This window comes from Asparagus officinalis, chromosome 4 (genome assembly GCF_001876935.1).
Source record: "Asparagus officinalis chromosome 4, Aspof.V1, whole genome shotgun sequence".
Classification (NCBI taxonomy): domain Eukaryota; kingdom Viridiplantae; phylum Streptophyta; class Magnoliopsida; order Asparagales; family Asparagaceae; genus Asparagus; species Asparagus officinalis.
The window spans coordinates 19,577,454-19,588,238 of NC_033797.1; the positions used below are offsets into that span (position 1 = coordinate 19,577,454).

The window sequence follows — 10,785 nt, forward strand, 5'->3', positions numbered from 1 at the left end:
AGTGGAAGCTAGTGGAACGTAGTATATTCTTAAGAATTATTAATCTTTACTTAATTAATTTATAATAATAGGATCTGAGTATTAACTAACTACAAAGTATAGTACATTTTTTATTGGGCGTTCAAGGCAGGCAGAGAACCCAAGTGAGTCTTCATCGTAATGAATATTATACAAATTAAGTACAAAGAAAAAAGAAGAGTTGATCAATGGTATAGTTGGTGAGGAGAAACTCTAGCAGCTTAATTTGGGTATGTGGATATATTATAGATGGAGATGGAGAAGAGTGGTTTTGAAAACAGTGGGTGTGTGTGGGTAATTAATATGGTTTTTGTTTGTGTGATTTTCTTCGTTCATTTTCAATAAATCTGTGGTCCTGTGAATATATATAGCTATAGTATTGCTACTCTCTTTTGGTTTTTCTGAAAGAGTTTGGGTGTAAAGAAAAAATTTTAAATTATCTAATCCGGTTAAAGTAGGATCACATAAGTTAACCCCATATGTGAAATTTATTTTAACCAACACCTATATGTAAGTATTACAATTGGCATTAAGATCTAAGATACGTGTGAGATTCTCTTTAATTTTTATACAAATAACATCTATTTAAATAATAATAGTATAATTAAACTTTGTGATCTGAAAAAAAGATCAAACATATAATATAATTAATTACTTAAAAATAATCTAATATAATCTAATAAGGGAAAAAATAGATGAAAGTAATGTAAAAATTGTTGTAATTTTATAATTCATAATTTTAAACAATCTAATCTAATCTAATAAGAAGAAAATAACAAAGACACATACATGTTGAAGGAGATGAAAGTGATGCGAAAATTGTCATAATTTCTTGATCTAAAAAAAAGATCAAACGTACAATATAATTAATTGTTTTAAAATAATATAATCTAATCTAATAAGAAGAAAATAGATATGAAAGTGCTGTGAAAATTATTGCTATTTCTTAATATGAAAACGATTAAATATAAAATATAATTAATTAAGATAATCTAATCTAATCTAATAAGAAGAAAATAACTATTTAAATAATAATAGTATAATTAAACTTTGAAACTAATTATGTACTACCGTGAACTACTTGAATTTTAGTCGGTGAGAGATCGTCACATTGTGTCCTCAGATTGCAGCCGTTTGTTTTAATTTTCGTTTTTTATTTTTGGGAATGATTTTGTCTCTTTAATTTGTTTGGTGGATTTTGCAGATACCATGTCCACAATATGTACATTTGTAGGTCTACACTGCTCCTGGGTTCAATCTTTAGAGTAGACATTATTTTGCCTCGTTAAATTGTTTGGTTTATGCATATACGCCCTTCATCTTGTAAACATTTGTGAATTTAACATTTAATAATTTTATTCAGGTTTAAATTTCAATTTAAACTATATCCTTATCTTCATACTATGTATATCCAATAAGAATTCATCAATTTATCAACTTACTCTTACTTAATGAATTAGTATTTGAATTTCAAGGGTATTTTTGTCTATCGAAAGATTTTCCCAAACTCGTGCTTTTAAAAGGAGTATGACTAGTTGAGATGCACGTGGTTGAATATGATGATTATTTGAATTGAAAAAAATGAATAAAAATAAAAAAGAAAACTAAGTATTTTGTGGGATTGATCATCAACTCAATAATCTTTCTCTCAAATAAAATGTTATCATTGTTTCCTTCAACTCAGACTATGGCCACGTGATCTACTATTTGTGAGTTATAAACACATTGATTTAGGACAACATCTTTGTTTATTAATATCTTGAAGTCTTCAAAAGATGGGTGATCATTCAATTCGCAAAGGAATTTTACATATGAATTTACTTGCAATATGTCCATTAAACTTTTAGTTGTAGTTTGACTCATATTCACATTAATTTTTCGTTGTGATTTCACTCATATTTATATTATCTAATATTCTTATTCAGTTTTATAGTTCATTCTTCTTATAAAATTAAAACTATAATGAATTACTTTCTTGCTGATTTAGAGCAGGGAGATTATGATATATTTTGTCATGTGTTCTGAATATAAAATCTTCTTTTTCTTTGATACAAGGTCTTTATCAAATCTTGCTCCAAACGATATGAATAAAAAAATGCTATTATAACTCAATTATCTATGGCAATTGTATTGTATATATGACATATAACTCATCTGAAATATCCACATCTGCTAAATGGATTTTCTTATTGTGAGAGTAAAATGTTAGAGGCTCGTATTCAAACTTTTTGGCTCTATAAAAGATACAAAAATTTAGAGTGCATAGCTTATATATCGTAAAGAACATGCTGGTTCACGAAAATTTTTTCCTAATAATGATATTACTATTTAGTATTAAATTAATTTTATTATATAAGATTATATAACTATTTTTAATAAATTATAAAGTATATATATGGAAACCTCGATGCTTATAGTCAATACTTGAGCTCCACAAAATAGGTTAACTTTGCATTGTAGTTTGCTATTAGTGATATTATTGGCAATATCATTACATTTCCTCTTTATCTTTTTATTCACGCTTTACTGATGTAAGTTCTTTTTTGCTACTCACTTAATTGGTTATATTTAATTTTTATAATATCAGAGGTTAGAATATTTTCTTCTGTTTAAAAAGTATTAACATGATTTTCTTAAAAAATATATCACATAGTAACAATAGTATATACTTCAGTTCAACTCAAACATTGGTTTGAAGCCATTTAGAGTGAGGTCATTTCTACGCTAGAATGGTGATATAGTGATTACATAATCTAAAAGTCAAAAAATTTGTACAAAGAAAAAGTAATTTAATATGTTAAATTAATAGTTAATTTATAAAATATACATAGGCAATGTAGATCACTATAGAAAGTAAGGTATATATATTCATGGAAATTCTATAGTGATTGTCCATCTACAATCATCCTAATTTAAGCGTAAATAATTATTATTTTAGTTGCTAATTTGATACACATAACTATGGAATAAATGTCAAGCAAAAAATAGGAATTGAGATTGTATTGTCCTCTAGGTAAATAAATAAATGTTATTAGAGCTCCTCTTTATATTAAATTTAGAAGTAATAATTTAAATTATTAAGCGTCAAATATTAGTTCATGTGAGAAAGTAAAATAATCTATGGTCTGCATACCCATATAGTTAATCAATAAAACGTATTAAAATTATATGCTAGATTCACATTAAATATAATTTATAAAAGATAATACATTAAAGTCAAAATCCTTTTTACCACTATATAGATTGTTTAAAAATTTTTGCATATATAAACTATACTGCCTAAGAATAATGTTGTGTATACTTAACTATGACCTAACACATCTTAAGAACGATAGAATAATGTTGTGTATACTTAACTATGACCTAACACATCTTAAGAACGACTTACTTTTCAATATCCATAATTAATTAATATATCTATGCATTACACTAGAAATATAATAAAAATTTAGAAAACTATAAAAGAAATACACTCAAAAGTTTTAAAAATTGTAAAAAAGTACCCTAAAATTTTCAAACTTACAAATACACAAAACTATTAAACATTACATTGAAATCAAGGAATTACAAAAAAAATCATTGAAAGTTTTCAAACTTTAGAGGGGTAATTCGCAATGTACTAAAATTTAAGGGTTATTTGTAAATTTTAAATTTATTAGATTTTCAATTAGTTATGTTCTTTTTAAAAAAATTATGGGTAATATTGACCATAAAATATTTTTCCTAAACATATACTTTTAAAGAGAGTATGATATTTTTGTAAATTTTTAACTTTCTGGGGGCTGTTAGTAATTCTGCATATTCATTTTAGTATCTATAAGTTAGAAATTCTAATGGTTTTTTTAGTAAATTATAAATTTTAGGGGTTTATTACAACTTTTTAAAACTTATAGGCTCTTTTTTATAGATTATAAATTATTTACAGACTATTTATAATTCATATATTTTTTATTTACTAATGAGTTAAAAATTCTCAGGGTGTTTTTTTTTGTAAATTTTTAATTTTGAGTGTTCATTTATAATTTTTAAAAATTTAAAGTTTTTTTTTCTATAAATTATAAATAATGTAGAGGATATATAATTCTCTGCGAACTGAAATAAGTAAATGATTTGAATTATATCAAACATATCTCATTTATCCAATAACACATTAAGTCTTATTATGAATAGGATAAAATATTTAATTACCAATTCAAAGAAGATATGATAATTAGAATAGATTAGGATAATAATGTAATATTCAAAAAGTTAAGGGTAATATTAATCATGAAAAGATTTTCCCGAACTCGTACTTTTAAAGGGAGTATGAAAAGTGATTTTGAGCTCAACCCGAATGCAACATCTATCAAACAAGCAAGAGGTATTCATCAATGATACATTTCAATTCCAATATTATTACCACTGCCTTTGTACGCAGAAATATATTCATGAAAAGTGATCATGTTATTGCATATCTATCTTCAAATTTGCAACGGGCTAGTAATGCTAAAGACGATAAAAAAAACTATTATTGAATTTTTTTCACAGAGTTCTTGTAGTTCATTTTTTATATTTCTACTAATCGACAAAATCAATCGTTTTTTATTTCCCCGATAAATTCTTGGATACCACATGATAGGAAAGTACGTTTCTTCAAAAACAATGCAACATACAAGTAAAATTTTTTAGCATGGGTATTAAAAAGATTATATTTGTGCTATTAGTTATTGGCTCATAGAGACACCGAACGTTTTCCTCAAAAGAAAAAAATTATTGACTTATAGCAATAGAGAAAAGAATACCGTTACAATTTTGGGTAAAGAACAACCGGAGTGTCCGACTGATTAGAAAAGTCAACATACATTTCTCATCTACAACTATACTATTATACTAAACTTAGTGAAGATATTTTACATCTTTGAAAAAAGCAACTAGAAATTTGACACGTGCGAGTGCATGCGACAAAAGAAAGTATTATTTTTATTTTTCTCAAAATTTATTACTAAAATGAGATATTTTTATTTCCTTGGGAATTGTTCATCAATCAAAGGCATGGGAAGCGAGCAAGATGTTTTTCAAAAAAAAAATCTTTTTTTAATCTTGATGCTCTTTTTTCCCCCAAAAAATTTCTCGTGCACCTACTGTTCACTTATATATTGTAATCTAGATAGTAGTCTATTTAAATCTAGATTTTTTTTATATTTACTATTGTTAAAAGTCAATGAAACTATGATGGTGTTTGGGATGGCTTATTTTTTAAAGGGTGTTTAGGAAGGTTTATTTTTTAAAGCTTATAAGTTATGCTAGTTTTTAGTGCCTTTTGGCTTTTATGATAAAAATATTACAAAATTTATTTGGGTAGTATAATAATTCGTTTGGTCAAACCTAACTTATTTAGGTGAGCTTATAAATTAATTTTTCAAAACCTGAGGCTTACCAACTTTTTAAAATATGACTTTACGCTAACTTATTTTGTATTTTACCAAATATGTAGAAATAAAAAAGCTAACTTAAAAGCCAGTTTGACTAAACAATAAGCCGCCCCAAACACAGTCTTAGTCAAACTAGCTTTTAAACTAGTTTTTTATTTCCACCTGCTTGGTAAAATACAAAATAAGCAGGGCTATCTCAAGCATTTTTGAAGTTTTAGGCAGAGAAAAATATTTGGGGCCTTAATATTTAAAAAAAAAATATTAGCTTTAAATAAATAAATTTTATATAAAATTTAATTTTTTGGCTTTTTGAGATGCAGAGTTACTAATTAAATTTTTATATTCAAGCTTTGATAATAAATCCTTTTCAATTGATAAAATTGTCAAATTATTTAATCTCTTGAGACATTGTTGAACGTAAATAAGATTTTATTAATAAAAGGATATAAAAGAAAAAAAACGCAAAATACAGAACAAATCCGTGAGTTATATATATACTAGTTTCAGGCCCGTGCGATGCACGGATTTGTTTAATATATAAAAATTAATGTAGCAAAAGAATGCAAAGTAAAACAGTAATAATATATAAGTAGTCAGAAATGATACAACCTAAGTTGCATATAAAGAATGCAAAGTAAAACAGTAATAATATATAAGTAGTCAGAAATGATACAACCTAAGTTGCATATATATTTTGGAAAATTAGAAAGTTTGGAAAACTTGAATCAGTTTAAGATCATATATAGTTTGAAAAAAATGTAATTGTGTAAAAATGGTATTCAGAAATATGACGGGATTTATTTTATTATTTAGAAGGTAGAAAAAATTCAAAATTAAAGTGAAATGTCATAAAAGTACCAAAAATGGGTAAACTTAAAAAATTGAAAAAATGAAAGGTTTGGAAAAATGTAAACATGGTAAAATAATTTTTGAACATTTTGTGCGAGTCATATCAATATTTAAATCGTTATAACTTTCCAAAGAAATTGGTAAAATAAAAGTGTAATGTCAAAAAACAAAGGAAATATAATACCTATCATATAAGGGGTGTATGACTTCCACCTGACAAAAATAAGAGACAATGTAATACCTAAATCAAATAAAGTCAGTGTAAGAAAATTGTATATGGTTGCAATTTAAGAACATCATCAAACTATAAGAATATGACATAAGAAGTACTCAATTAGTTAAATAAAATGTAACTTTCACATACTCTATATGAACATAAGAAAGAACAAAAATATTAAAGTGAAATGCATTGCCATTAGAGAAAAATAACAAAACATAATATTAGAGAAATACATTCTAGTAAGATTATATTGAGTTCATCACTTACCAATAGTAAAGATAAACAAAGAAACAAACAGATCTGAAACAGAAAAATATAATTATATAGAAAGAAAAGAAAAATACACTTGTATGTATTCAATAAGATACATGAATTGAAAAATAAAATTTTAGTTTGTCAAACATGCACACAAGCATGCACCACTACATACACGTAATGCTATAATAAAAGGATACAAAAATATCCAATGGGAATCTTCTTTGATGACTGGAATATAAACCTGTTTCACTTGGTCATAACTTTCCAATTCTGCAACATTTATCAACATTAGGACCAACCCCAGTTCACAGAGCACAAACTTCTTCCTAACATTTTGAAATCTTTGACAGCTTCAGTAAAATAACATGACTGAGAAAAGGTAGAATTAATTGGACTTCAATATAAAACCTGTCTAACTATAGTAGAGTAAGCATTCAGAACTCCTGAATAACGTCTTGGAACACCCGCTGGAAGCTTACCTTCAGCTTAAAGTAGTACTTTCACCAAATCGGTTGGATTAGCGACTATTATTGCTATAGCACATATTTGAAAATTATAACACAAACATGTTATAAATTTGTCAGGAGTAGCCCAAAGAAGAAATCTTACCTTAGAAATTTAAAAAAACTCAAATGTAAATTGGTCAAACAGATGTAGTTTCACTGACACGGACATTATGAATTAAACTATAAAATAGATCTAGACCGACCAGTTGTAAGGCCAACAAGTATTTTCTTGGTTAGAGGAATATCTCCAACGAAATTCTCACCAACATACAAGGTTTAACCTAACAAATGAGGCAACAACTGACAAATAAGGAATATAAATATCAAGCAAATTCCCATTTGATAAACATTATAAACTTACCGGCTCATACAGTCCAATCCGTAGGCCTCCAAATACACATTGACGATGTAATCCTGATACAATACATTTCCAAAGTGCTGCCAGGCCTTCTTCTCTAGCAATTGTAGATACAGTGCCTAACATGCCTCTGTATTTTGGTAAAGTCGCTACATCTCCTGAAACCGCTTTCTTTTGAAGCTGAAGCCTCACTTTTGCAGTGTCCAAAGTAATGGTGCAAATCTTGCACATGAATTTATTCAAAAATCTACTAATTAATCTCAAACTACTACAAAACTAATTCTCTTGTTCAAAAACTAAGAAATATATTTTGCAACCTAATTTCAGCGATAATTAGAATCTAAATTTTTTAAGCAAGTCACAGGAAGAGTACATTAAACTTGATAAAGGCAAAAACTCAAAACACCTCACACTTGGAAATAATAACACAAAAATAGCATCACACTTGGAAAACCAAAGGAAATGTTCTCACAATTGGAAAAACCAAACCAATGCCCACACATTTGGGAAAACCCCAAATAAAAAAAGAAAAAAAACACTAACAAATAACCCATTTTCGAGTCTAGTGTGCGTTGCGTGCACCAAGATACTACTGATACTATGTGGTAATTCTAAAAAGACAACAAAAGAATCATATCAATTATCAAATTATCAATCCGCTTCTCTACACAAGACAACAAAGTTTTGCTCTATGAAAAGTCATCATCATCAAACTGAGCTTACTGAAATCAGTAGTAGTAAAGATAGATAAGAAGAAGGACTGAAATTGCCAACCAAAATAGTAGGTGGTTTGATGGAGTATGTGAAACAAATCATATTTCTAACCTAATATTGTCAAGTGGCTTATGAGTAACTTATATGAAAGAATGTCATATTCAAGATAGGAACCGAATGTTTGGGCATCCTCCAACAACTTGGTTAAGATAGGGGTATGCATAACATTGGAGTAATAATTATTTATTTGTGTCGCTAAATGCCACTTTATTAGTTCTTGAGTTCCTCTAAGCTTATCATAATTAGTAGTAGAAAAAGGCTTTGCATAATTCCATCAGAAGGCAAGCTAAAAATGAAAAAAAAAACTCAAAGAGTACTAATATAAAGTATAATACAAAGCATGATAGGTTATTCCCACCACTGAGAAGATCATATCTACTTAAAATTGTATAGAAGAAGCAAAGCTGGGGCCATATAGTTGTATCTATCTATTTTTGCAAAATAAGAACAATAATTAAAGTTTATAACAGTGAAAAATTCCCTCTGTCAACACAAAAAGCATGATACCCAACAGAGAACATTCTCTGAGAGTAAAATCTAATCGACACTAGATAAAGATGAATAGGTGAAAATTAAATATATTTCTTTATTCAATACCCAACAAAGTACATAGATCTGCAAGGAATATAACAAAAATTGCTAGCTATGAAATCTCAGACAAATATGCTAAAATTAGTTAAATTTGTTTAGGAACCACAAGAACAGAGCATTACTGATCAATTTTGAGTATTCATGAAATGAAATTGACATAATTTTAGCTTGTTAGAACTTTACTGATCAATTTTGAGCATTCATAAAATTCTACAAATATTAATTCTCCATGCACATAAGTTTCCTCCTAAAAGACAAAAATCCATAAAATCCAAGGCAAACCCTTCTTAATTCTAGAGTTCCCTTCAAGAGATTCCTGTACTACAGAGAAAAAAAACTACCATGAACTAAGAAGAAAAGAAAAAATTTAAACAAATCTATATCTATCTATATCAATTACTAAAAACTCTTACCCTTGCACACACCACTTGGCAATTTCTTGGAAAATGAATATAAATTTTTTTTTAAGAAATTAAAAAAAAAGAATAAATTGCCAAGTGGCGTGTGCAAGGATAAGAGTTTTAAGGGTAAGAGTTTTAAGGGTAAGAGTTTTTAGTAATAGATATAGATAGATTAATGATCTTGGAAGTTGAAGAAAGGGTGTCATTGAATATTAAAAAGATTTTTTTTAAAGAAATTTAAAAAAAGAAATTACCAAGTGACGTGTGCAAGGGTAAGAGTTTTCAGTAATAGATATAGATATATATATAAGAACAATAAAATAAATGCATAATGAATTCATATATATATATATATATATATACAAGGAGAATGAATGTAAATTAATTAAAATAAAAACCAACAACCTTACCTTTTATTTTGGGGCCTTCTGGATTAGAATTACAATTATGTATGTTGAGTATCAAAGATTAAACAAATATGAAAGATGAGTGAATGAGAAGAGAATAAAGGAAGTTAGCAAGAGAAAAAACGCATAAATGAGAATGAGTATTTAATATGTACTTTTCTCTTCTTTTAGCGCTACAATCTAATTAATTATAGAAATAAAATATAAAAATTTACAATTAAACTTTATTAGTGTTCTTTTCCAAAGATAAAGATAATTATAGATAATTATAGCAATAAATGATCAATTAAAGTTAACTTAGAATCCTAACAATAGTCAACTTCTTATATTTCCAAAATAAATTAATAATTATATATAATATAATATATCATATATATATATATATATATATATTATATATAATATTATATATATATTATATATTATATAATTATTATATATATATATATATATATATATTATATATATATTCTAAAGAGAGAAGAGAGAAGAGAGAGAAGAGAGAGAAATGGAAGAACGCTTGGTACCAAGTATGCTTAAAGCAACTTGGTAGTGATGTGGCTAATGCTTACCCCTGTATCATACCTCAACAGTATAGAGCATTAACCAGACCCTTGACACTCAACTCAAAGTGTAGATGTAGGACAAGATTAGGTACATCAGCTAATCAAGTTGTTTGGAGGCAATTGGTTACGCGAAGTTTTGCTATTTTTCTGCCATATATATATATTATATTATATAATATATTATATAATATATATATAATATATATATATATATATAATATATATATATATATATATAATATATATAATATATATATATATATAATAATTTATTGGGGGCCCCGATAAAATGGGGGCCCTAGGCATATGTCTTAGTGGCCTATGCATTCAATCGACCTTAAATACGTTGGCTTATATGTCATATTTTAAAACAGCAATATACCTATGCTTTCGAAAAACTAACTTATATGCTCATCTAAAATAAGT

The 10,785-nt window shown here is 26.8% G+C and overlaps 1 pseudogene; it reads right to left on the reverse strand.

The window, feature by feature from the left end:
* Nucleotides 6,635–7,851, reverse strand: LOC109838296 (annotated as a pseudogene).